This window comes from Rousettus aegyptiacus, unplaced genomic scaffold (assembly GCF_014176215.1).
Source record: "Rousettus aegyptiacus isolate mRouAeg1 unplaced genomic scaffold, mRouAeg1.p scaffold_m13_p_3, whole genome shotgun sequence".
Classification (NCBI taxonomy): domain Eukaryota; kingdom Metazoa; phylum Chordata; class Mammalia; order Chiroptera; family Pteropodidae; genus Rousettus; species Rousettus aegyptiacus.
Genome location: NW_023416306.1, coordinates 22,540,877 through 22,565,363, shown reverse-complemented (window position 1 = coordinate 22,565,363; position 24,487 = coordinate 22,540,877). Strand labels below are relative to the sequence as shown.

Genomic DNA, 24,487 nt, shown 5'->3' with positions numbered 1-24,487 from the left:
AGACTAGTGGGGTGAAATAGACTAAGCAAAATTTGAAGAGAGGCTGAGTAAGGGTAATCCAAGTCAATACTTGTTTATGGAGTATATTTGATGATAACTAAAGCTAACAATCATATTTTACAGGTTACAGGTGTTCGGTTGGTCATGAAGTACTCATGTATTATCATCTATTTGTTGCCTCTAACAATGGTGTGAGATAAGTAGGGGAGATACGATAGCATGACCCTTATTTGACTGACAGGGAAACTCAGGTCAGGTGACTTGTTCAAGGTCATCTAGTAATAAGACATGTCTTCTGACTTCCATGTCAGTATGTTGTGTGGGAAATATTGGTGAGACACTTTGGAAGATACATAGGAGTGCTGTGGTGTCAAGAAACTATGAGCTCTTTGGGGAGAGAAAGGATTTAATAATGATAACAATCATGATAATTTTTTGCCTTCTTTTTAATATGTTTTAAAAAAATCTTTTCATAGTCCTCTTGTGCCATTATCCTCATTTTGCAGATGATAAACAGGGCATAAATAACTTGACTATGATCTCCCAGGTGGTAGTAACAACAGTGATTTGCAACTCTAGGTTTCATACTAAATTCTGGAGACTCTGACTGATGCTATTCAGGCTCAAGTAGACATGATGTTAGTAGGGGACATTGTAAGGTGTGTAATGATATACAAGTAGAGTCTTAGGAAATCAGAAGAAGCAGAAATAAGCAGAGGCTAGATTATTAGAGGAGAATCAGTGGAGGAACATAGAATTAGCTGCACCTGAAAGACTGGCAAGATGTGAATGGGAAGGGAAGGCCAGAGAGCTTGGCCAGGCTGGGGGAGTTGTACAGGGGTCGGCACAGAGGCAGAAATGAGTGAGGTGTGTTCAAGGCAGTGATGAGAAAAAATTAGTCTGATTATATTGGACCATTACTTAAAAGTTTTAATTCAATATAAATTAATGAGAACTTATTAAGTGCAGAAAGTGACAACAGAAATGATTTAGATATGACTTGGTCCTCACAACACCCAATAGACGAACATAAAGAATCATAAGGAAAGTAGAGGAATCTGAGGTTGGGGCAGTACTGGTCAACCAAGTATTGGGAAAATTGTCAGAATGAAAATCTTGGGCTCGATTTTATTGGAGATGAAGAAAGAACCATGGAGATAACAACACAAAGATTTCATGAGCCAGGTCACAGACGTAAAGAGGAAACAGTTCTAGTGTCAGTTATTAATAAGAACTCTGGTAGAAAGACCCTTGGCCTGTGTGCTAGGGAGAGGGTTTAAGCCCAGATCTCTGGACCAACATGTGGCAGACAGTTTGAGATTCCTGAATGCAGGAGATGGCAGCGCATTATCTACCTTAGCATCATCATGAGCCCTGGCCTGCAGAGGGTAGTCAGAGCTAAAGTATGTGTTTATGAGACTTTCTTTAAAAAAAAAAAAAAAAAAAAAAAAAGTCCTATTGTTTTCTCTAATGATACAAGTTCACTGTAGGAAATTTTAAAAATCTAAAAAATAGTTTGAAAAATCCTTTGGATTTTTTTTTCCTAGTTATTATCTTATATAGATGTATTCATCCAATTGTTTGTATCTGTGGATCAGAGTGTGATAGCCAATTCAGTCTTTGCCAAGGGGTCTTAGAAACAAGACCCCTTGGTTGTATTAAAGATCATCATACAACTAAAATTATTTTTAGGGAAGGTGTAGTGATTTGTACTCTCACAATAAATGAGAATGCTTGTCTTAATGCACCATTGTCAATCTTGAGTGTAGTCATTAAAAATAAATGTTATTCTAAACCCATAAACTCAGTATAATCATTCTTCAGACAAATCCCCATGGGACATTTTACAAAATACCTGAGCAGTACTCCTCAAAACTGTGAAAGTCATCAAAAACAAGGAAAGCCTGAGAAAAACTCATGGCCAAGAGGAGTCTAAGGAGACTTGATGAGTAAATGTAATGTATCCTGGATGGGATCCTAGAACAGAAAAAGGCCATTAGGTGAGACTAAAGAAATGTGAATAAAGTATGAACTTTAGTTAATAATAATGTATCAGTATTAATTGTATTAGATTTGCCATACTAAATGTGTGTGGTGTATTTTCACATTTTTCTGAATGTTTAAAGCTATTCTAAAATAAGTTTGTTAAATACTAAAGAATGAATAAAGCACACCCACAAACACAAGTAATGAAGTGAATAGATAGCTATAAATACATTTTAAAAATTTACTAAAATTACTGGTCTGAACCTAATAATGTGACTTATTTATGGTCCCTAAGGTTTTCTTGAAATAACCAGAGATCACAGCTGTGATTGTTGAAAAGGATCATAACATATTATATAGTATATTAACTGAAAGTATAGTGCTTAAAGGACATAGAGATTAGAAGCAGAATGCCTTGGCTTAAACCCTGATTCTATTCTTTATCAGCTGGATGACCTTAGATTAGTTATCTCATGAATCTGTGCCTTAGTTTTTCAGTCTATAAACTGGTGATAAAAACAGACTTTGGTAAGTTGTTCTGAGAATGACATGTTGATATTAGTTTAGCACGTAGAACTATGCCAGGCATTTGGTGCTATAAAAGTGTTTGTTAATATATAAATAATGAGAAAAAATAGACCTGCTAATTTACTTATTAAATGCACATTTACCGAGGACCACTATGTGCCCGGCATCAGGTTCAGTGCTAAGGACACAGCTGTAAAGACAGACAATGCCCTAACGTAGATTACTGTTTAGTAGGCTGAGACACATGATAAATAAACAAGTAGTCATAGATTGCAATAAGTGTTAGGAAAGAAATAATAAGGCCAAATTGATGATTAAAAAATGTGACGTTTCATTATTTTAAATTATATTTCTTTGATTTCTTGTGATAGTAAATATGTTTTATTTGTCAATGATAGTTTTCTCCTTTTGTTAACTGCCTCGTAGCTGTTGGGCGAATACTTTTTATTGATTTATAAGAGCTCTTATTTATTAAGGGTATTAAATCTTTCCTCTAATATTATATTTGCCTTCTAATCTTATTTCTGCTTTAAAAACATATATATGCAACATTTTAATTATCATATGGGCATTTTTATCCCACTTCCTCTGCAGACTTCATTGCTTTTAAAACATAAAAGTTTTCTTTAACTCCAAGGCAAATATATATTCAAATATATTTTTATTCTAAATTTTTTTTGAGTTCATTTTTTCCGTTAGCTCTTTTGTCCATCTGAATTTGATCTCTTTGTAAGCCATGATGTAAATAAAGCTCTAATTGGATTTTTTTTTTCACAAATCTAGTCAGTTTCTTGACTAATTTTTTGTTTTCTCATTTATTTGTGATACTATTTTTTATCATTTGCATTTTTTATATATATACTAGAGTTTTCGCTTCTGGAATTTGTTATAATTTGCTGATTTTTAAAACTATCATACTGTTTTATCATGGCTCCATGGTATATTTTACTGTGGTAGACTTACTTTTGGCAGGTGGTACTACATCACTTTTTTTCTTCAAAATTTTTAGTTATTTCTACCAGTTTTATGTTTATGAACTTTAGAGTTATTTTGACAAATTTCAATAAAAATTTAAGCCATCGACTAGGATTTTATCAACATTTCACACTATATTGGCTATTTGACAATTGTTCTTTTTTGGCTGTTGGTCTCATTACCAGTGTCATCCGATACTCAATAAATTCTTTTGTTAATTATGTATAAATTTTTCTTCAGTAGTGCAAGTTTTTTTTCCCTTATGCCTTTGATGTTTTTGCTTTTGTTTTATTTGTTTCAGTCTCATTTTTAGAAATCTCAATTATCTGCAGATTTAATTTTATTTCCCTACCTTTATTCTCTTCTGTCCTTTGCATTCTTGAAGGACTTTTCAAATTTGTTTTCATGTCATGAATTTGATCTTTCTACAGTGTCTACCATTGTATTTTCAGCTTCTAATGTAGATTCTGGTTCTGTTATTTCATTTTTAGTTTTCTTAGCAAGCTTATCTTTATGTCTCTGCCTGTATTTTGTTCACCTATCTTTTTACTGCATTTAACAGCTGATACTCTCAACTTTTATTTGCTTAATGGTGTCCTTATTTACTTGATTCTAATGGAAAACAAATTGATGCCTTCGACATTTCTTTAGTCTTCTACATATTTTTCAGAAAGCATCCGTTTGAATCAGTCAGGCTTTTTAGTCCAGTGTAAAAAAACTGACTTTGGCTGATTTAAGTAGAAAAAGAACTTATTGGAAAGATATTGGATAGTTTATAGAATTGCTGGGATGGAGAATGTATGCTAGAGAACTGGATCTGGAGGTGACCTCCCTAGAGTCTTGTCAAAATCACAATGCAAATCTGGTCAGTGAGCATTTACTACTGTCTCTACCGAGCACTGGCGCCACAGCCTCCGCTTCTGTCATGACTGAATCTCGAAACTGGACAGTACCGGTTTTAATTTGGATTTCTTTGATTACTTGTGACTTGAATATTTTCTTCTCATGTGTGTATTGGCTATTGTTTATTTTTTTGTGAAGTGTCTATTCAAGTCTTTTGTCTACAATTTAATTTTGTTATCTTTTTATTATTGAGTTGTCACAGTTCTTTATGTATTTTGAGTACTAGTCCTTTGTCAGATTGCAGATATTTTCTCCCATTGCATGGCTTGTCTCTTTATATTCTTAAAGCAACATTTTGCTGAGCAAAAGTTTGAAATTTTGATGAGATCCAATTTACCAGTTTATTTTAATTTTTCATAGTTTTTATGTTCCATCCAAAAGATTATTCTGTACCCTAGTGTTGCAAAGATTTTCTTCTTTGTTTTCTTTTTTGTTTACATCACATTTAGATCTGTGGACAATTTTGATCAATTTTTGTTTATGGTTAGGATCAATGTTAATTTTTCACTTATTCATATCTAGTTGTTTCAGCGCAATTTGGTGAAAAGATTTTTTTCTCCATTAAATTACCCCAGGATATTTGTTGAAAATTAATTGACCATATATGTATGAGTCTTATTCCTGATTCCCTATTCTGTACAAAATGATTTGTATGTTTATTCTTTTGCCATTACGGTCTTGATAACTGGGTCTTTAGAGCAAGTCTTGAAATCAGATAGTATGGTGTATGTATGCTAAGTTTGTTCTTTTTCAAAAATGCTTTTTATATTCTAAGTTATTTTGATTTCCATATATTTACAAATTTTGTAATCAACCTGTAATTTCTATTTAAAAAGTCCTGAAATTTTTATTGGTATTATGTTAAAACCATACATAAATTTGGAGAGATATATCTTCATTATTTTGAGTTGTCTAATCCATGAACGACATATCTCTCCATTTATAGATCTTTAATTTTTCAGCAGTTTGCTGTACTTTTTGGTGTAAGAGTCTTGTGTAGACTTTGTTAAATGTATTCCTAATGATATGGTAATTTGGTGCTTTTATAAGTAAAATTAAAAAATCATTTCAGTTGGTATTTAAAAATTCAATTAATTTTGATTTTTAAGCTTGATTTAAAAAATTTTAATTCCGTATTCTGAGATCTTACTATATGCAGCACCCATTAGTTCTAGTAGTTCTTTTGTCTCATCCTAAAGACTACTATGTAAATGTCATCTGCAAATAGACAGTTTTACTCTTTCCTTTCTGATCTTTATGACTATTTTATATTTCATAATTTATCATAATTGCTACCTCTACCAGTATTGAACAGAACTGATGAGAGTAGACGTCCTTGTATTCTTCCTGATCTTAAGGGGAGAATGATAATGATATTAGCCGTAAGTTTTTTTCATAGATGTCCTTTACCACATAGAGGAAGTATCTTTCTATTCATGGTTTGTCTCTGAGAGTTTTATCATGGGTGGGTGTAGAATTTTGTCAAGTGCTTTTTTTAGCATATGATTTTTTTCTCCTTTATTCTGTTAATATGGTGAACTGCATCAATTTCTTTTTAAATATTAAAGCAACCTTGCATTACAGGCATAAACCCCACTTGGTCATGATGTATTCATGATTATTCTGATTATTATTTTATTGCTAGATTTGATTTGCTAAATGTTAAGAATTTTTGCATCTATGTTCATGAAAGATATGGATCTGTAGTTTTCTTTCATTGTAATATCTCAGTAGAGATTGGAATTAGGACAATATTGCTCTTCTCTCCTATTTTCTGGAGGAATTTTGTCAATTTTTTTTCCCCCTTATGTTTGGTAGAATTCACCAGCAGAGACATCTGGGCCTAGAGCTTGCTTGCTTGCTTGCCTGCCTGCCTGCCTTCTTGCCTTCTTGCCTTCTTTCCTTCCTTCCTTCCTTCCTTCCTTCCTTCCTTCCTTCCTTCCTTCCTTCCTTCCTTCCTTCTTTTTTACTCTCTCTCTCTTTCTTTCTCTCTTTCTCTCTCTCTCAATCCCTCCCTCCCTTTCTTCCTTCCTTCCTTCCTTCCTTCCTTCCTTCCTTCCTTCCTTCCTTCCTTCCTTCCTTCCTTCCTTCCTTCCTTCCTTCCTTCCTTCCTTCCTTCCTTCTTTCCTTCCTTCCTTCCTTCCTTTTTAAAAATTATTAAATAGGAAGGATTTTTAACAATGAATTTCATTTTGATAGCTGCCTATTAGGTTATTAATAGATTACTATTTTCCTTGATTGTGATTTGTTAACTTTCAAAGAATATATTTTATTGAAGTTGTCAAGTTTTTGATAGAGAACTATTTATAATATTTTTTATTTTAAAAAAATATGTGTAGTATCTGTAGTTATATCTTCTTTTTAAATTCGATACTGGTCATTCGTGTCTTCTTCCCCACTCTACCTTCACTTCCAAGTCTAGCTAGAGGTTTAAGAATTTTGTTGATTTTTATTGGAGGAAAATCATTTGACTTTAATAATTCTATTTACTGCTCGTTTTCTGTTTTATTGTTTTTTGCTCTTAATTTTATTTAATTTCTTCTAGCTGCTTTGGGTTTATTCTACTCTTAAGATTCTTGATGTCATTAATGTAGATCTTTTCCTTTTCTTTCTCTACTGTAAGTATTTAAAACCACAATTTTTTTTCTCTAAACACGCTGCTATAGCTGTATCCTATTAATATTTATATGTTATACTTTCATTAGCTTTCAGTTTCAAATATTTTCCAACCTTTTGTGTTTTCTTCTTTGACCTACAGATTATCAAGAAGCCTGTTGTCCAATATTTAAACATTTGTGATTATCTTAGCTATATTGTTATTGGTTTTTAGTTTCCTCTTTAGTGGTCAAAGTATATACTTTGTATGACTTCAATCTTTTGAAAGTATTGAAACTTGTATTATGGTCTAACATTTGGTCTATCTTGGTGAATTTACCATGTGCCCTTGAAAATAATGCATATTGTGAAGTTATTGGGTTTAAAGTACTATATATACAAATTAGGTGGAGATGAATGATATATCCAGTTATTTTATCTTATGTTATCTACTAGTTTTTTGGTTTTTCTATCATTTGCTAAAGAGAGGTGTTAAATTCTCCCACTCTGACTGAAACAGCATCATGTTTCTTCCTTTCATCTTGTTGGTTTTTAACTCATGTTCTTTAAGGCTCTGTTATTTGGCACATGCATATTTACGATGGCTGTGCCTTCTTGATTAATCAACCTTTGTATTATTATGAAATGCTCTTCATTATTTTTGGTACTACTCTTGAGATCTATTTTTTTCTGATTTTATTATAGCCATTTCAGCCTTACTGTGCTCACTCCTTAGATGGTATGTCTTTTTCTGTTCATTTACTTTCAAACTTTTAATTTATAATTAAGATATGTTTCTTATGGATAGCATTTAATTGTGTCTTGATTTTTTAAAATCCATTCTAATGATATGTGCCTTTTACTTGGAGTGTTTAGCGCTTTGACATTTAATATAATTATTGATATGATTGTATTTAGGTCTACTATTATATTCTTTGTGTAAATTTTTTAACCCTTCTCATTTCTTTTCCTCTCTCTCTTATGCTGCTGTCTTTTGGATTATTTTAACATTTCCATTTCCATTTTAGAGCATGTATTAAAGTTACACTTTGCATTTTAAAAAATGTTCGCACTGTACATTCTTAACTTTACACAGGCTATGTAACTTTAAATAACAGAGGTAATATTGTAATGCATAGGTCTGTTTACTTTCTATCCTATCATGCTTTAAGTTGTAGTTGTCAGAGGTATTACCCCATGTATATTATACATCCCACAAGACAACATACTTTCTATTGTGAACAGTCATATGTATTCTACAGAAATTAAAATAAAAAGTAATATTTACCCATATTTATATATGATACTCTTTATTTATGAAAATTCAAGACTCTCTCTGGTATCATTTTTAATCTGATAACTTTTTTTTATTTATTTATTTTCACATAGTTTTAGTAGAGGTCTTGTGGTGACAAATTCCTGTTCTGTGTTGTTTTATTTTCTCATTATCTTAAATGTCTTTATTTCACTTTTATTCTTGAAGAATATTTTACTGAATTTGGAATTCTGAGTTGGCAGTTATTTTCCTTCCTTCCTTCCTTCCTTCCTTCCTTCCTTCCTTCCTTCCTTCCTTCCTTCCTTCCTTCCTTCTTTTTTTAGGTGAGACAACCCTTGGTTGACCTCACAGATTGCAAGGACCTTGTCAGTTTACAATCCTTTACTTTTTATTTTTTTATGCCTATAGCACCTGGTCTTCCTGGGTGGTCTCCCATCTAAGTACTAACCAGGCCTGACCCTGCTTAGCTTCCAAGATCAGATGGGATCGGATCGGGCTTGTTCAGGGTGGTATGGCCATAGGGCAGTTATTTTTTTTAATACTTTAAAGGTGTTCTGCTATCTCCTAGTCTTCATGGTTTCTGGTGAAAAGCCTCTGTTAATTTCTTTTATTGTTCTCCTACAATAATGTGAGGTTTTTCTCTGACTGCTTTGACTAATGTGCTGAGGCATATATTTCTTCAAATTAATCATGTCTGAGGTTTTTTGAGCTTCCTTAATCTATAAATTTCTATCTTTCAAAAATATGTCATGGTTCCTGGTATTTTTTTTTCCTCCGTTTATTTTTTCCTACCCCATTCTCTCTCTTAGTGAGGCATTTTGGTGTTGTCTCATAGGCTGCTAAGGTTCTGTTTTCTTTTTTTTTTTTTTAACCTCTCTTATTCAAATTGGATGATTTCTATTGATTCATCTTCAAATTAATTATTTCATCTTTATTTTGCCATTAGGCCCATTCATTAAATTTTTCTTTCAGAAGTTTTATTTTTCGGTTCTAAAATTTTCATTTGTTTCATTTTTATATTTTGCATTTCTCTGCCAAAGTGTCCATTGTTAACTGTGAGTGTCTTTTTCTTGACCTCACTGAGTATACTTAAAATAGCTATTTTAAAATCCTTTCCTTGTAATTTCAACATATGGATCATCTTGAGAAAGCTATCAGTTATTTTCACTTCCCTTTGAGATTGAGTCACATTTTTTCATATGTTGAATAATTTTACATTCTATCATGGGCGTTGTATGTGCTCTATTGCAGAGCCTCTGGATTTCATTATATTGCTTTAAAGAGTGTTGATGTTTTGTTTTATTAGGCAACCAACTTGTTTTGACTTAAACCGAAAAATGTAATATCTATGATGAGTGGAATTTCAGACCTCAGTTCAGTTCTTTCAACCTTAACTAGTAGCTGTTTTCTGTTTGACCCGCTCTTACATGGTTCAGAGATCAGGCAGAAACTTGGGATGATTTTAAGCACAGGATTTGGTGTTTCATGCCCCCGTCTCTTCCACTGCACCCCAGGCTCACATCTCCCCTCACTCTCTGGTTGTGTAGCTTTCTTGGCCTCTTTTTGACCTGGTACCTCCAGCCAGAATAGTAGCAGACATTTTCTTGGAATTTCAGCCATGCAACCTTGGCCACGATTCTGGCTGCCTTCAGGGCATACCTGAAAGAACTGGAATTTACACTGTGCTACAATTTTTGACTGCCCTCCAGAATATGCCTGCTTTTTTTTTGAGTTCCTGGCGCTCTCAAGGGTTTATGTTTTTTCTTCTAGCACTTATGGATGTTATTTATTGGAGGGTAAGTCATTAGACACTCATTCCTTCTTGTTAAAAGCCAAACTCTGTAATTTGTTTCCTATCCTTGGAGGTCTATGATTTTGCTTAGTGTTTCCTTCATTAATCCCCACTTTACTTTAGCTAGCTTGATTGGATTTCTGTTTCTTTCAAAAACCATAACAGAAGTCATTAGTCACGGAGTACAGAACTGCTATAGACTTGGCAGAGTGGTGCAATGGCAAGGACAGAGGTTTAGGAAAGCAGATGTACCACTATATTCCAGCTATATGACTTAGCAAGTATTTGTGTTAGTTATCTATTGTTGAATAACAAATTACTAAAACTATTTAGTAATTTAAAACCAGAAACATTTATTATCTCTCACAGATTTTTGAGAGTCAGGAGTTTGGGAGCTACTTGGATGGATGGTTCTGGCTGAGTCTTTCATGAGGTTGCAATCAAGCTGTCATACAAGGCTGCAATGCTAACGATTTGACTGAGACTGGAAAACTTATTTCTAGGCCCACTCACTGTTGGCAGGAGGTTTTTGGCAAGAGGCTTCCATTCCTTGCTATGTGGGCCTCTCTATAGAGCTGCTCACAACAACATGGCCTCCCTCCAGAGCAAGTGAGAGATAGAGAGGTAGATGGGGTGAGAGAGAGAGAGAGAGAGAGAGAGAGAGAGGGGGGGGGGGGGGAGGGAGGAGGTAGCACTTAATTCATATAAGTAAACCTCTTTTTTTTGCTGCTCTTAGCAATTGGCTTCAAATTGTGTAGAATCTGAGCTTCTAGGTGGCTGATTTGCTTCCTGTGGCTTTCATAGCTCTTGGTCATATTGAAGCTGTTGAGATACCTAAGTACGACTACCTAAACCTTTAACCTGGGGCAATCTTATAGTGTTGAGAAGAATTTGGAGATATATATGAATCCCAAGTATCAGGCTTTGATTCAGTGATGTCCTGAGAGTCCATTTTAAACCTGTTGAAGACCCCGGAGGTCACAGAAGGATGAGAGCTTAAGAGGAGAAAAACTGGCCTGATTTTAGTCCTTCTTTCCATTTAACAGAATCCCCTCCCCTCCATTTTCCCCTGAGTAATTCCCACCAATGCCACATAAGAAGACCTGTATCCCGCCTTTTCCTTACACCATAAAAAAACACCTTTTTATTTATTCTCTTCTCATTCCTGAAAAGGAGGAGTTGGACTTTAATGGTCAACTCCTGTAAGGCTCCCCTGGCAGCTCCTAGTAGTAGGACGTTTCTTTTGTGCCACCTCTGGAATTTCCTATTCTCAATTGGTTTGTACTTTTTGGATCCATATTATTTGTACCTTCCGACTTAGTACAGAAATTAGCATTTTGGTTGTAACTTGTGAACCTTAGAGCTTATTTATATTCTATGGGTCTTTTCAGATTGGGGGATTGCCTAACAATGGACATATGCTTCCTTTTAACATCCTACACCTGTAATAACAGCAACAACAATAGATCCTCTCTGCGAAGGAACCTGGAGTGCTTGATATCTGAACCAAGTCTTCCTCTTTATTTTTTGGCCAGGACGTCTGTCTATATTTCCACCCTCAAGGGTTAGACAATTAAGATGCCTTGACCTGTCTCTTTCATACATCTTCATTATTCAAAGGTACCACTCAAGCAGCAAGAACACATATGTCTAACTGATGCTAAAGACCAAAGAGGACACAGGAGGGAAGGCAGGAACCAACATGCTACTCAGTTTATTCAGAGTCCCCAGTGATTTGGAATCAATTGGTCTGAGGATACACTCTGTAGTGGGCACAAGCTTACTTGTTAATTGACAAACCAACACTGTCTTTTCTGTATTCTTCATGGCAGGAGAGCATCCTCAAGCCCACAGGTTACCTGTTTGATATTTAAACTTATGATCTCGTGCTTCTAGGAAGAAAAGTTGTGCCTGCTCCTTAAAGCTCTTTGATGTCTTTAAGTAAGTTGCTTCTTTGGTCCTATAGCAGTCACTAATGCACACTCTGCCTCCTGGTTCTGGCAATTACCAGCTGTGTAGCCTTGGGCAAATCACAAACTCTCCTTTCTGTGCCTCACTTACCTGTACAATGGGAAGAATTACGGTACCATCCTTATAGGGTTGCTATGAATACTAAATGAGTTAATAATATACATGGACAATTTAGAACAATGGCTGGTACTCTGTAAGCACTATGCATATTAGCTTCTGCTATTGGTCATTCCTCTCTTCTCATTCTACTTGTTCCTTCTCTTCCTTCTTCTTATATATTCTGGATCCAGGCTTTTCCCTTGGTCCCTGAGATGACCAAAAGATGTACCAACATATGAAAGAGCAGAGAGTAAGGCTGGAGAGACTTCAGGCCCATGGAACTTTTATTTGCAGAGAAAACAACTTATCTGTTGAGTCCTTAATATATATTAAACACTTAACATGCATTTCCCTAATTCTTACAACAATACCAGGAGGTCAAAATCATTATTACTATTTTACAGCTGAGGAAACAAAGTGGTAACTTGTTCAGATTCCTACACTTAGTAAGGGAAGCATTGAAAGTCCAACCTGTCTCTGACTTCAAAGCCCACACAGTTTTCTCTACACTACTGGGACTTTTGTGTTTTCTTAGCTCCTCACACTAAAATTCTCAACCCTAGTTCTTGGAAAAGGGATGAATGGGAGATTCTGTGTGTGTTTGGATGATGCCAGGAGTTCTTCTTGAAGAAAAAGTTAGAAAACCACTAAGGTTCATTTAGCTAGCTGAGTGCCTATCTCTCAGGTTAACAGACTGCAGATGGTACCAGTGGCATGACCAATGACTGTAGCATTTCATTCTTTACAGACTTAATTTTGGCCGTGGTATATTTTGGACTAACTATACTAAGTGCCTTTGGGTATATGTCTAGATCTGTACAGGGCAGTACAATGGATAGGAGCATCTTTATTCGGAGTGATATTGATACAGTTTTGCCCAAGTACATAGAATATTTTGATCTCCACTGATTCCTTCCCTAATAACAAACTCATGGACCTTGAATGGGCCCACATACCTCTATAGTGAAAGATAAGCATAGCGTTATGTTTTTGTGCCAATAATCAGAGAAGTTGTCAGCTTTTCTTTTCCTTCTTATTTTTCCTAGGGATGTCATTTGGCATTCTGGGTAATGTGCATATTGATTGGTACATATTGATTAGGGGTTGCAGCCATCCTAACAAAATGAACAAATAAGATGTAGAGTTTCTCTTTTGTCATAGAAATTTGAGGGAAGATGCTGAATTAAGGAGAAGATGCCTTGGTACAAAATAAAGTTAAAGTAAGTTAGGCTGCCAGCAGAAGTGCCGAGGGGGAGATATTTTACTATTTTAAGTCTCTGTCTCTGTTACCATAAACAGCAGTGTTATTCATTTGGATTAGCTAAAAAGCCTCCTCACAGACAGAGATTTGATTCTGAGTTTGGGAATTCCTTGCTGATTATTAGTTAAGATTCCTGAATGGGTTTCTTTTTTGTTTCCCCATTCCCACCTAGCAGAAGGTGGAGTTTTTGGCAGTTATATTCCAACTCTGTAATTCCTTATTTTGCCTCCTTCTTCACTAATTCATTCTGAACTACAGACATACTGATTTCCCCTTGCTTCAAACTGGTTTTACCTAATTATTAACCCAGCAGGAAGAATTAACTTTTAACTTCAGTGTTGTTTTTGTGTCTCTTGAGACATCTCAGCATGACCGAGCACCATGAAATCTGAGCAGTGATTTCTGGACCTGGAGCGTGGTTATGGAAGAGACCACTTGAGGGGTGGCTTGTAACATAAGGAAATTATTTTCATGGGAGTAAATGTCTGCAAGTGAACATTCACTAATGAGTCTGAAAGCTCATTTATAGCAAATAATAAGTTATTATTCTTTACTTATGATGAATCACCCCAGCATTGGGTCATGTACAACATGCCAAAGTTTTTGCTGAGTGTTTCCTCTCTAAGTCATACGGACAAGACAGTTTAAACATCTGAAGGGTAATCCAATTAGAGAAGTGGGGAGTTTTCTTGATCTTCTATGTCACTAAGTCAATAAATAAAGACAAACAGCTAATGTGTATATACATGAAATAATAAATCTATAATCAGCATACTTAAGGAAGGATGGGTAGAATCCATTGCTAGAGGACAGTATGTGAAAGAGAATAAATAAAATGAAATGCTATTTGCTGTGAATTTATAACAATAGCTACTATATTGAGCTCTTACTAGATGCCAGGCAAATTTAGCCTGCTACCTGTTTTTATAAATGAAGTTTTATTGGAACACAGTCAAGCACAGTTGGTCATGTATCATCCATGGCTGCTTTCACACTAAAAGAGTGGAGTAGTTGCCACAGAGACTGTATGGCCCACAATGCCTAAAATATTTACTATCTGGCTCCTTATAGAAAAAAAGTAATCGGACCTTAAAATAGCCTTAGACGTTTATAATTATTCCCTTTTTATAGGTAAAGAATCTGAAGCACAGATAGGTCAAACAACTTGTACAAGGTCACACAGCTAGAGAGTGGCTGACTCAAGATTCAGACTCAAGCAGTCAGACTCTAGAGCCCGTGACTTAAGCACTACATTGTATTGCCCCTCTTACTATATGAGACACGATTCTAGGATTCTGGTTAACTTACACACAGAAAGCAATTTGAACTCACCACTCCGCTATGTATCTTATCAGCCTGGCTCACACTATAAGAACAGCAATTTGGGTGAGTTAGAGGCTACAGGGGGGAAGTGGTTGAAGATACTGTCAGCAGCGAATGCACCTGCTCTCTAACATTGTTGGGTCCACATACACTAGACTGAGTTCGCTAGGAGAGACATTGGTCTTTCCTTTTTAAAAATTTATCTCCTGCCTGGCATTGCAACTGACACACAATAGGAATTCAAAGAATATCTGTAGAATAAAAAATGGCATGCCATTTGGGGTTCCTGTCGAATTTTCACTTCTCCTTTCTGATAATAGCACCTTAAATTTCCTTTGAGAAAGTACCTCTCACCATAGTCGTTCATGTGGACTGAATGGGATTGATCTCACTGACTCCAGTGGAGGGCTGTGATTAGCCTAAACTAACCAAAGTATCCCCTCTGTCCATTATGATTGGTTCGGGAATGGGCACATGATTTAAGCTAGTCCAATCAGAGTGAAGCTCACCACCTGCAATGGCACTACAGAGATATAAATGCTCTCTTCCCCATGAAAGATGGTACTATGAGGATATGAGGATAAGGGACCACCAGGTGGAGGGAGCTAACTCAGACTTTAATCTGGGATCTGAATCAAGATTTATTCCTGAAACTATTTAGTGTCTGTGTGTGTGTGTGTGTGTGTGGAGAGAGAGAGAGAGAGAGAGAGAGAGAGAGAGAGAGACCCTCCCCCCTTTTAAAAGGAGATTTGAATTGGATTTTCTGCCATTTGCCACCAAAAGATTTCTAATTGATACAGGCAGAAATCTGGTATAGTTCAAAGAAGATGGGACTGGAGTGAGTAAATCTATGTTTACGACTCAGCGTTCCAACTAATAAGTGCCTGATTTGCGATTTTTTTAGTTTTCCTAATTGAAGAAAGGATGCTGACCCATTTTCCTCATAGGCTTGCCAGGAGGGGGATACATCATTCACACGCACAGAGTAGTGTGTGAGGTTGGAGAAAGAGCATCCCCAGCTGGGCTGACATCTTGCAGACTGAAGTTAGCCCTGCTCTGTCCACTGGGGTACAGCAAAGCCCTCCAGAGCATTTTCAGTCTTGCTCCCTTGGTGATAGTACAATGGTCAGATGATGCCGTTTATGTATCTGACATCTCACTTTATTGATTCTCAAAGGGAAGGATTCTTTCATCAGTCTCTCCTGGATTTTCTACTTTGGGCCAGGAGTGGAGGATGCAGAGGTAAGTAGATGACTAAAGAGAACACTGTGCTGACTCATATGGAAGGGATTATGTCGAGGATACATCAGGATGCAGAGAGGACACAATTGTATCTGACCTGCATGAGTTCCATGTTTCTTTCCAGGTGGGAATTTTTAAGTAGTCAGCATAGTGTACCATTAGGACAGGGAGCAGACAGCTAGGCTTTTACTCTGGGTAACAATTCTCTGCAACACTGGGCTAGTAATGAAATGACTAAAACCTGAGACCTCAGCTTTTCTCATCTGTCAAATAGGCATCTTATACCTGCCTTGGCAACCTTACGCTGCTGGTAGGGGACAAAGTGAGACAATGTCAGTGAAAATGCTTTGTATTTGCAGGAAGCCCAAGTAAGATGATATAGTTGTAAAATTCAGAAGCTGCCTATGTTTTTAAGACTTGGTCCTTGCTCATTGAAATATTTTGCAAAGGAGATTCTTGCTCTATGAATTTTAATTTCCAATGGCATGTTGCACAGGGTAGCTTCTAAGCTGCTTAGGATTTTCAGCACTCAGTGCGTACATGTAGCTACTTTCTGGAAAAGGCCTGTGTATCATCACCATCACCACTATCATCATCTTGAGCATCTGCATCCTCATCATCGTTACTACCATTTATTGCACATCAAAGATAGATCAGGAATTACGGTTGGTGCTCTACATACATGCTCTAATTTAAACCTTATGATATTCCTGCAAGATGTTATCCCCTTTTCACATCTGAGATAATCAAGATTCAGAGAGATTGAGTTTCCCAAGGTCACATAGTGGAGCACTGTGCTGTAACCCAAGCCTTTGCTCTGTTCACTGCAGCATATTGCCTCTACCAAAGGGAGCTTTGGAATCGGACCTGGAAGTTCTGATCTCATTCCATTGCTTCAGCAATTCCACACAAAGGCTCTGGTCCAGCTCTTTTCCTTTTGTGTCTCAGTAAGTAATATTTCATCCCTCTCTCCTCCGATCCCACCCTCATTGCCAGTTTCTGGAACTGTCTGCCTGTTTCTGGTCTATAGTTCAGCTTCTCTCCCCAGGCATTTGAGAAAGGCATTCACCACAAAAAGGGAAAACACATTTTATTAAAGCAAACATGCAGTTCTCAGCACTTTTACTTATCTTATTTATACACTGCAGTGCAGCTTTCTATGACCTAGTGATTATCATTTCCCAGCGCTATCATCATTTTAAAGCTACCTGTTCATCCTGCTTCAGCAGATGGTACTACACAAGGAGTATTGTAGGAGCTTTAAAGAAAGAAAAACAAACAAAGGAAAGATATGCAGTTGGGTCAGCTAGAGGAGGAACTCACTTGCAGAGTCTCTGGACATGGTTCCATTTTAGCTGGGGCTGGGAGGTGGAAAGTGACTCCTAGTGGTCTCGGACCACTGGGGACATTTAGGTTGTGGCTTTCTTTTGTTCTTTCCCCTTGTCGATTGGTGATGTGGAATAGGCCGTCTGTGTACAGTTGGTTTAAAAATATTTATATCTCATCTTTTCAGTGAAATCACTTGGTTAAATAAAGTCATTCGTCCTTTCAGTCATTAATTTGACAAAACACTTTTTGAGCACCTCCCTTGTGCAGGGTGCTGTTCTGCATTTAAGTTCTGACTGCCACAAAGGGTTCCGTGTCCTGTGCAAACCCTTTGCTGCTCTGGACAGCAGATTTTCCTTTTGTAAAATGAGGGTGATGGCTCAGGTTGCTAAGTCTTCTCTCAGAAGCAAAGGGATTGGAGCTTCTACAAGCCTTTCGCAGACAGAAAATCCTCAGACTGCACACAAGCCAGGCTTATTCTCTAAGGAGAACTCCACAATGGTCGCAGTTCACGTTAGGTGGGCTCCTCAGGCTGAATGAGGACCAAGCTATTGGACCTCTGAAATTCTTAATACCCTAGAGCAGTGTTTCTCAACCTCTTTTTTTCATGATCTCCATAAAAAGCTTTTTCAGAAATTTTTCCCTAATCCCCCTCTCCCTATGATATTTTAATACCACATAAATACTGGATACCTGTTTATGCACTGTGATCTTTGGAGTGTGGGACAAGCCATTGTAATATCTAAGATTTTTTAACCCTCAAGAACCAAATTTCATTCCTTTGGGAATTATAACCCCACCCCCACCCCCAAGTCCCCAAACACCCCCAGCCTTGTTGAGCATGCATGCCCTAGAGCAGTGATTTTCAAATCTGTTTTTTAACTTATGCAAATTCTATGCAAAATTCAATATATGAAATTGATAAAAGCAGAATTTTAGTAGTATATATGTGTATTTTAAATGTTAAATCATATAAACATGTTCTATCATAAAGTTAGCCACAGAAAACTAGCTAATATCGGTAGTCTCCAAAAGGTTAACATTGAGTATATAACATTTGCATGTACATATTTTTTTAAATTATAGTTTTAAAATATTTTAAAATATATTTTAAAATTGCAATCAAACATTTGAGGAACCTCTAAAACACTGGAACACAATTTGAAAAACATCACTCTAGAATCTTCTGGAACAAGGGCTTTGGAGTAAGATAGGATGGCTCTGAGTTTATTCTCAGTTCTACCACCTCCCAGCTCTCAGATCATGGGTAAATCTTAGAGACTCAGTTTCATTGTCTATAAAATGGGTATCAGAATACCTATCTCATAAGGTAATTATGAGGCTTGAAAGAGATAATCAGTTATGCCTGACACATAGTAGGCATTCAGTATACATTCGTTATCTTTTGCTTCACTTTGTGTCTTTGTATTTTTTTTTTTTTTACTGGCCGTAGCAACTTGTGCCCGAACACACAGCAAACAATAGCTGTAGAGGAGCTTGCGGCCAAATCAAACAAGGAGTGGTTACAGTATCACTCTCAGTGGCTCTGTTTTCCTTTTCCTGGACCTGGAGCAGGGAAGAATATTATTATTCTGCCTAAGATCATGTTAAACTGGCACAAATCCTGACTTGTTTCTTTCTTTTTTTTTTTTTTAAATGAAACTGGTGGGCCCAGCTATTAACTCTTCATATACTTAGTAATGTAAATCTTGTAAAGAAAATTACATATTATTAAATGGAGACCACCCAGTTTTATAGGTGGAAGCACCAAATATTGTTTTATAACAAACTTCCTAGTAAAGTGTGCTAGAATTTTTTCTTTGGACATATGAGTAGTCTATGTACATTTATGGAATGGAATGGAGTGACAACGATTAAGTATTATTGACCATATCCTTTCCAAAGTTCTAGTTGGGCTTGCTTTCCATAAAGATGTGAGATGACTTCATGGGGTTTGGGACCAAGATAATTAAAAATACTACCAGATATAGACATTATAAGAACAAAGAGAATTGGGCTGTAGTCTAGTCCCATTTGAATTGCTTCTGGGATTTTGCTGTGGTCATCTGTAGAAGAGGCAGTGTGAGTTCATGCCATGTGCATTCTTTCATATTCTTCAGTGTGCAAACCAGAAACGATGATCCCAATGACCCTTTCCCCTGCTCTAACATGTTTTGAAGAGGAAAAGTAATGGCGGTGGGAATGAGAAAAGAATGCACACTGGTTCACTGGGTTAACTTTAAAATTTCAGCTAGAGGAAAAATATGTATTTCTGCTTTTGTGCACGTGTTGAAGCCTACAGTTGATAAAACTGAAGTTCTACATCATAAATTCCCTTTTGGACATTCGGTTCTGAGAACCTCCATCCAGCAGCCTTATCACTTTGAAGTGAAGTCGCAATCACTAATGGAATCTGCTAGCTTTTCACACACTGAAATTAACTTTGATTCTTTCCCGCAAACATATGTTGAAAAGCAACATGCTCATGCTGTACACTGACCCATGAAAGCAAAGATGCCATGGAGGAGCCTTGTGGATTCACCTAGTGGGGTCGAGAGAAATATATGTATTTCTTTCAAGGAGTAGAAATAGGATTTCTGAGCCGTCTTCTGGCCTCCCAAAAGGGAGAGTCTCCTCCTTCCCTCCCTATGGAGGAAGAGAAAGTAAATGCCATTTTCCTCTGCGACTGTGAATAATAACATTTATGCTCTGAGATCGGTTTGCTTCTTTAAAATGAAAAACGATATCCTGTTTGGATGAGACATTTCCTTGAATGCTTAGCATAAATTGAGCCCTTAAGCTTTTAACAAGAAATTCTGGGCTGTCTTGCCTGAAAACTCAGAGTGGATCTTGGAAACATTGCAGGTTTTTTGATTTGCAAAAACTAGCCTCTTCCATGTGATTACTAACAGCACTCTTTGATATTCAGGGAAAGCCATCCAAAATAATCCTTGTTTGTCTATCATTTTCTCTCTCTGCTTTGTTTCATTGTCTTTCTCTGATTCTATCACTTACCTGTCTCTTTTTGTGTCTTTCTTTGTCTCGCTCCTTCTCATCCCTTTTCTCTTCCTCTCTTCCTCTTCCTACTCATTCTTTCTCTTACATGTTCATACATGCTTCTTTTTCTTTTTATTTTTTATCACACGCTCAAGTGACACGGGCCCAGTTAAGGTATTACAAAGCTGAGAGATAAGTATGCCGGAGAAAGAAATGCATTTTTCGTCACTCACTGTGACAATTAAAATGACAACAACAAGGCCAGACTCTTCCATCACTGTTTTTTAATGCTGTCAGCACCAACTTGGCCAGAATTATCCTGTCTGATGCATGAGTGGACTTAGTCATTTTTCACACTGTGCCATCCAGATCCTCAATATCATTTAAGAGAGTAAATTAACTTCCATCTCATTTAAATGAGCATTCTAAAGTCCCGCCTCAGCAATATGCTCCTCTGGCTAGAGAAAGGTAATTCGGTCTACTGGGATATGTCTATAGATATAAAATCTCTCTCTTTGTACTGTAGACGATGGTTTGAATTTAGGTGTCAAGAAAGCGAGGCATTTTGGTGAACCAAATGTGATTACTAAGAGGACTCAGTGGGTAAGTTGTAGCTACTGAAACTGGGATTCTAATGTAAAGAGAATATTCTATATATTCTAATATATATTCGGGAGCTCTTGATCATTCAGTTCTAGAGAACACACAGAGGATGACAGAAGCACTTGGAGTTCATGCGAGGGAATATAGATGGCTAGTTATTCCACAGTATGGTTTGCATTCTTGTACCAGCCAGGATGTATTCCACACTAGGCAGAAATGTTGGTTAGACCTCTTTGAGAAAGGGCTTCCTCTACCTGTGACTCGAGTTCCCTGTCTTGCTTCTCTGCAGATTTGGAGGGAAAAGTCACACACACACACACACACACACACACACACGCATGCACACTCACAGGCATGCACACACACGATGAAGGAACGGCAGATGAGACTTACAGATATATCAGCCAGCAATGCAAAAATGTGGTATTTTAATTTGACCAGAAACTCATGATACCTGCAGTGATAGTCTATCAACAGACCGAATGGGGTCCAGAGAGGACTTTCAGTCGTGGATCCAGCTGCGAGAGACCTCAGAGAATTTTATTCTTTCGGTAGTTTTCTGGAGAGGGAATGAGTTGGCGTATTGACTGCTGGGCAGAGGCTGGGTCTACTAAAATCTCACTTGGAAAGACTGAAATCTGATCTTTCTCATAACATACAACTTTCTGAGGTAGGCCCTTGGGTGACATAAATCAATTCTTGATCAAGAGGGAGCATGGATAATAGAACCCAACAGATCTCACTTGGCAAAGTCAACATGTTTTTGTGTTCCTGGAGGTAGAGGGAGTTGCATTTCAAGGTATATTTATTTGCTTGTCTAGAGATTGTGACCTTGCTTTAAAGATCTCTTTTTCTTTGTTCATCTCTCCTATGGTTAATATCTTTAAGTCTCAACTCAAGCACCTTTTTTTAAATTTTTTTTTTTTTAAATTGATACTCTTTGGGGTGGTCCCTCCTCTTTATTTATCTTTGCACTAACATCTGTTGTATTACATGTCAGGTGTTGGTTACTCTGTCTCTACTAGACATGAGCTTTTTGAGGGCAGGGACCTTGTCTCATTTAATCTTTGTGCTCCACTTCCAGGCACAGTGCCTGGCACAGTCTAGGTACTTAGTGAATGCTGAATTGAATTTCACAGAACAATTTATGGAAATGTTTTGAGAAAAAGAAGTATGATTTTGTGCTCTGTGTTAAGCCTTCCAAAGCCTTTAATTCAGGTGCATGCTTGGAGGAAATTCAGAAACCATGACATGGAGAAGGGTTATAAATCATTTAAGTAAAGTCAAAGGACGTTGAACATCTCTGGGAACTCATCAATCCTAATTTGATAGGAATGGGAGATGTTTCACATTTCAAATTCTGACTTTCTGGTTTTCGAGGGTAGTGCCTTATTGACCAACTGTTCGTGCCCAACATTTTTTTCTCCCTGTTTCATCTGTGACTAGCAATCTCATTGACATTGGGAGATGTTCATGGATGTTGAAAGCATTTCACTTTGTTTTTAAAGAAGCCTTTGTCCTGAAGGCATGAGATTATTCTTTCACATGAGGTGGAAAGGAAAATAAGAAAGCCTCCCTCTGTCCTTGGGTTCACATAGTAAGAACTCTTTCTTGCAGAAATAAAAGCCTTTGGAAGAGACCTTTCAATATAAGGGTTTCGTGTTAAGGACTGCACATAGGGACGGAAGCTAAATCCCAATTTACTCAGCTGCATTTCCCAAGATTTGTTCCCTCGCAGCACAGGAGCTCTGTGCAAGCTCCATCAGGCCACTGCAGACCAAGCCAGAGGATTTGAATATTAATGCCATTCAGATTTCCTTTAAGAGTAAGCCCTCTTAGTTACAATAGTGAGACACTGCCTGCAAGTCTGTGACTGAATATGAAAATAAAGAGTCCAGAATAAATCGATAAAAGGAGGGATCGGGAAAATGCACAGAAATCATGCCCAGCTGCCCAACCTATCCCACCATCTCTATCAGTGTGTAGAGAATGCTTTCTCCAGGGATATGCTCATTGCATAATGAAGGCTTGTCATTTAGGAGCCAAAATAAAATCTGTTTTCCGTGTATTCAGATACATTCTTGATGAGATTCCGAGTCTCACAAAAGAATGTTGCAGATTCCTTCCACTCACATCAAGCATCTAAATGTTGATCTGGAGAAACAAAGAAATGGAAAAAGAAAAATGAGTTTGTTTTCAAATTGAAATACCACGTTTTTGTATTGCTGGCTGATATATCTGTAATTCTCATCGGCCATTCCTTCATCATATGGGTGGGTGTGTGTGTGTGTGTGTGTGTGTGTGTGTGCACACGTATATGTATAATTTTCCCCTCCAAACCTGAAAACATTGCAAAACTAGATTTAAATATTTCAGGCGGACTGCACCCAGCATTTGCATTCCTCTGACTCATTCAGAGAAAAGACATCTGAGCAAAAATACAGCAGATAAAAGAGAAACCATTAATCCAAGGAAGATTACTGGCACAGAATCTTTATCCTGTATCCTTCCTGAAATGAGACAAAGATCTCACTGTGTACATCCCTCTGGCTTAGCTTCAGATAGTAAGCAATATAGAAGTGTAGACATGGTCCTTTATAAAGGCATACTGGATTTGTCTGAATTCAGAAGCGCCATCCTTCTGTTAGAGTCTTGCTTTTTTGAGTGTCTTGCTTTCTTTCCCAGTGTCTTCTGCCCTTGCTCTCATCGCTTCCACTGTAGCTTTCTAATTGAGATCTCTGCCTTCCCCAGATGTTGGGGTTGACTTTTAAGACTATTATGTAAAGTCCCAGGTGGTACTAAGTGCTCTGGACCATGAAGAGGAGAGACAGGATCTTAGCTTCACTCACTCTAGGAATCTAAGTATAACTTTACTTGCCTCATCTGTAAAATGGGCAGATACCTGACACTTACATCACATTTTACACATAGAGATGTTGAATTCATTTGAAAAAGTTTCGAGAGTAGAAACAATGTTAAAATACAATGTAATATTTTTAAGCAAATTATTAAAAGAAGTGGAATACAGAATTAAATCATTTTGAGAGTATGAGCCCTATTTACCAAGGACATTTAAATCAGCCTTCCCTAGGAAGGAACTCTGCTACTTTCTTATTTGAAGCCAGAAACAGAAATGGTCATTATCTTTGCCTTTTCTTGAGCATTTACTGTACTATTCAGGCATTATTCAGGAATTATCTCATTTAATTCTTATGAAAACCCTGAAAAGTGTTACCTATTAACATTTGCATTTTGCAGGTAAAGAAATTGAAACTTAGAGAAGGAAATAATTTGCCCGAAGATAGATTGCTGATGGGTGTCTGGATTTGAACTCAGGTTTGAGTTTAAACTCTAAACTATTTCCAATGTATTTATCCTGCTACTGCAGTTTCCAACATTCCAAAATGTTCTCAACTTTTGTTTCTCATTTACATATTTCCACTCCAGATGGATGGGAGTATGTACAGTTATAAATGTATTAACACACAGTGGTTTAATAAGCAATTTCCAAGTTTAACAACCCTCCCTATCATTTCCTGATGAATCACCCCATTCAATGAGTGAAGCCCAATGCCTCTCGTTCTTGATGAAAACCAGGAGCACTAGCCCT

General features: G+C 36.9%; 1 long non-coding RNA gene and 1 pseudogene across 1 annotated transcript in view; one reads left to right on the top strand and one right to left on the bottom strand.

Moving 5' to 3' along the window:
- The window catches only part of LOC118615047, a 204,969-nt gene that overhangs the window by 19,529 nt on the left and 160,953 nt on the right, over positions 1 to 24,487 (top strand). The window lies entirely within an intron of this gene.
- LOC118601210 lies at positions 8,663 to 8,786 on the bottom strand (annotated as a pseudogene).